This window comes from Arvicanthis niloticus, chromosome 10 (genome assembly GCF_011762505.2).
Source record: "Arvicanthis niloticus isolate mArvNil1 chromosome 10, mArvNil1.pat.X, whole genome shotgun sequence".
NCBI classification, from domain to species: Eukaryota; Metazoa; Chordata; class Mammalia; order Rodentia; family Muridae; genus Arvicanthis; species Arvicanthis niloticus.
Window position 1 is genome coordinate 21,248,620 of NC_047667.1, and position 4,419 is coordinate 21,253,038.

General features: G+C 49.8%; 1 pseudogene; it reads left to right on the plus strand.

The window, feature by feature from the left end:
* Positions 1–117, plus strand: LOC117716706 (U6 spliceosomal RNA; annotated as a pseudogene).
* The last annotated feature ends 4,302 nt before the right edge of the window (positions 118–4,419 follow it).

A 4,419-nucleotide genomic window follows, 5' to 3' on the forward strand; every position in this document is an offset into this window, starting at 1 on the left:
GTGCTCACATGGACAACACTCCTGGTGAAAATGGACGGACACAGAGAAGACTAGCACCATCCTTGTGCAAGGATGACACGCAGATGCATGGAACTCGTGAAGCAATCACATTTTCTTCTAGTCTGTGTGTGTGTGTGTGTGTGTGTGTGTGTGTGTGTGTGTGTGTATTTCTGTAGAAGTAAGTGTAAGCAGATGGCATGAAGGGTAGGGGAGGCTATAAGGTAGGAGAGAGTAATACAAGTTGCCGTGTGCTGTAAAGGGGCGGTTCTGGGGGTGGGACGGTATAAGCTGAGAGGTGGGGAGAGGAAGTGGGGGGAGCATCTAATACAAAGCCTGTGTGAAAATGCCATGGGGCTGGCGGCAGAGAGGTGGCTCAGCAGGTAAGAGCACTGGCTGCTCTTCCAGTGGACCGAGGTTTGATTTCCAGCACCCACGTGGCAGTTAACAACATGTCTGTAACTCCACTTCCCGGAGAATCTGATGCCTTCTGCTGGTCTGTGTACCATGCGTATGCAGTGTGCGCAGACTGGGGACCATTTCTGGAGAGGGATGGCCCATTATGAACGCTGAGGCTTTCAAAAGAATGGAGACTTGAGTTGAGCTCCCCAGCACTTAGGTAAGAAGCCAGGATCAGCACTTGGCAAGAGGTGGGGTGGACAGCAAGGTAAGGGAGGCAGCTACCACAGGCAGACTCTCATCCCTAGTTTATTGGCCAGGCAGTGTAGGCAATCAGAGAGCTCCACATCCAGTGAGAGACCCTGCTTCAAAAAAACCCAAATGAGGTGAGAACAACTGAGACAAAGACAATGTTGACATCTGGTGAACACACGCAAACCATACACAAATATGTGTGCATACATACACCACACACATACAAAGAATATGCCATGAGGAAATCTGTTACTTTGCATGCTAATTAGATTCAAAGCATTAAAGTAGGACTGGCAATGTTGCTCAGTGGTAGGGCACTAACTTTTTTTTTTTTTTTTTTTTTTTTTTTTTTTTTGGTTTTTCAAGACAGGGTTTCTCTGTGTAGCCCTTGGCTGTCCTGGAACTCACTCTGTAGACAAGGCTGGCCTCGAACTCAGAAATCCGCCTGCCTCTGCCTCCCAAGGGTAGGGCACTAACTTAACATGTGCAAGTCCCTGGGTTCATGCCCAGTATAGAGATAGGTTGGTATGACAGTCAAGACGGGGTGAGGTGAGGGGAGGGCATACTGAAGGTATCTGGGGCCCTGTTTCAGGAACCAGGATTGTACGTTACTACATTAGTGGTAGGGCACATGTTCAACATGAATAAGGCCTTGGGGTCCATCCCTAGCACTTCTGAACAATCAGGCATCTAGCGTCCGTGTTCGTGGTAGGGATGTGAGCCCTGAGTTCTAGCACCTTCCTGCCAGGGGTCTGAGCAAGGCTCATTGAGTGGCACCTGGGATAGAGGTGCTGCAGAGGGGTGGAAGGGGCATCGAGGCAAAGGGTGCAAAGGCTTGAGGAAGGTGACATGGTGGTAAGTGGGCCATCAGTAAGACTGTGGAGCACGGCAAATGAGGGCAAGCCAGGGGCACCTTGCCGAGGAGTGGGCACAGCTCCTTACTGATGCCAATAGGCCAGCCTCCAATATGTGCTGAAGCTCCTCAGAGCCTCTCTGTGGCTAGGAATGCCTGTGGGTACTGAGTGGGAAACAGGAAGGCACATTGAAGGCTAAAGAAGGCCGAGTTATGGGAGTGGGGCCCCAGCATGCTGCTCTGCAAGTGGGTCTGGCAGGGTAGGTGGAGCCCCAGCATGCTGCTTGAGAGGGGGCTGGCTGGCAGGTGGGTTCTAACAGGGTCCCAGCGTAGCAGATGCTTCCTGTTTATGTTAATTAATTTCGGGCACCTTTGAGCTTAGAGGTGGAAGTCCCATTCAGTTTAGGAGACTGGAAACACCTGCAGGTACTTTGTGCAGGACTGAATGCTCTCCAACAGTGGCTGGCTCCCGCCGGGAGTATCTCTGCTCAAATCCGTGAAACACACATGCAACACCCACTTGGAGCCATGCTTGTCATTTCTGAAACAGCTGTTTTCCCCTTGGTTAGACTGGGTTCTATAAGGAGAGAATCCTGTACTTATTTTTTTAACTTCTAGTGTTTTACAGAGTGTTTTGGTTTTCTTCAAAGTGTTATTTTTTTCTTCTTTGTTTTCTTTTGTTTTTTTCGAGACAGGGTTTCTCTGTGTAGCCCTGGCTGTCCTGGAACTCACTCTGTAGACCAGGCTGGCCTCGAACTCAGAAATCCACCTGCCTCTGCCTCCCAAGTGCTGGGATTAAAGGCGTGCGCCACCACTGCCCAGCTCTTCTTTGATTTCTTTTTCAGATAAGCACTCCAGTGTTGACCAAGCTAGCCCCTGGGTTCAAGTGATCTACCCACCTCAACTTGGGACAATGGCAAAGTGCCCAGTTAAAAAGATATCTTTGTCTCTGTCTCTCTGTCTCTCTGTCTCTCCCTCCCTCCTTCCTTTCCTCCCTCTTCCCCTCTCCTTCCCTCTCTTCCTCCCCATTCCCTCTCTTTTTCTGTTTTGTTTTTCCAGACAGAGTTTCTCTGTGTAACAGCCCTGGCTGTCCTGGAACTTGCTATACAGTCTAGACTGGCCTCAAACTCACAGAGATCCACCTGCCTCTGCCTCCCAAATGCTGGGATAAAGGTGTGTACCATCATGCCCAGCACCTAAAAAGATGAACACACTTATTTTAATAAAAATGAACAAGTATGGGGTCCATGCCTTGAATCCTAGCACTCAGGAGGCAGAGACAGGTGGATATCCGTGAGTAATTCTAGCATTTATGAGGTACAGGCCTGCTGCTGGCAGATTCCAGACTGGCTGGGACTCTGGCCAGTGGATTCCCTCACCAAGTAGGGCATGAACCTTCTGACAGGTGACTGAAGGGGGCGGGGTGGGTAGAGTCAGGCTAGGAGGATCTGGCTGCCTGGCTCAGGAACCTGTTGTGACTAGTTGGAACCAGCGGTGCCTACAGAATTCTCAGTCTCTTCACTGGTCTCCCATCTGCTTGACTGCTCTGAGGGATGGAGTGCTTTCTCACTCCCTCAGAAGGTAGCTAGGCTACACCGAGTAACCTGTGACCCGATGTTATTTGTCATAAATTCCTTTTCTATGTTTACTTCAGCCACATTTAAAGTGCTGGGGAAACAAAGCAAGACAACCCCCTCCCCACACACCCCCCCCCACACACACCCTGGGCTGGCAAGATGGCTCATTAAGACTATGGCTTCCATAGAATCCAGTTCCATTCCTGGTACCTACATGGCAGCTCTAGTTCCAGGGGACCCAGTGCTCTCTTCTGGCTTCCACATGAACTTGACATACATGCAGGTAAAACACTCATCCACATAAAATAAAATTTAAATTAAAAAAAAAAAAAACTCAGCTAGTCTTCTTTTAAAGTCTCGCTAGATATTTTCAATAGATTCGACTTAATACCTTCTTACTGAGATCATACAGGTGAAGAATGAAAGAAAACTAAACATGATTTCTAATTTTAATTCCTGGGCTGGGATCCCTGGGAAGGGAGCAAGCTGGAGTTCCTGGTGTGGAGCAGGGTAGCAACATGCATAGAGACGGCAGCGAGCCGAGACTTCATGGAGTCCTGGATGTGTTGGGCCCCTTGGGAAAGAGTGCCTCTCTTTGTGGAATACCTAGTGAGAAAGGAAGACCCAGAGAGGTCACGTGACATGCCCACGGTGACTGGGCTGGGAGCACTGGGGATAGGGATGGGGATTTGAATCTGTTGTACCCCTAGATTTGCAATTACGTGTCCCATAAGTCCTCCCTATGGGAACATGCAGGCATTACCAAAAATTAGTGCTGCATTTGAAAGGATGTGGGATCTGGGTAGAGCCCAGGGCTTTACACATGCTAAGTAATTGCTACATCCGTGATCGACATCCAGGCCAGGGACTTGGAAAAGAATGACTAATGGGCGGCTCCTCATCCCTTAAGGACCGAAACCTCAGGAGAAGAGGCAAAAGCCGCATCCTAAAGACACAGAACGGAGGACAGAGGGAGGGGCTCGAGAGCAGGCTGGGCTAAGTCAGTCACGTTCACACACTACACGTGGCACTGAGGACAGCATAGCAGGTAACCGGGAAGGAACTAGGGAGACACTGGTGGAGGAGGAGGCACTGGATGCTAAATGTCCAGTCCAGCGGGGAGCATGGGCAGGTGTTCTTTTGCTTGGCTCTGGCTGTGCAGCCCGCACCTACTAGGTCATCTGCTGATGTCACCAGGAAGTGGATACGGGCGTTGAACTTGACATTTGAGGCAGGATGAATAGAGAGGTACAGCTATTGGCTCCTTCCTTGGGGGAGACCCTATATATTTATTTATTTTAGAGACAAGGCCGGCCTATGTTGTCCAGGCTGGCTCTG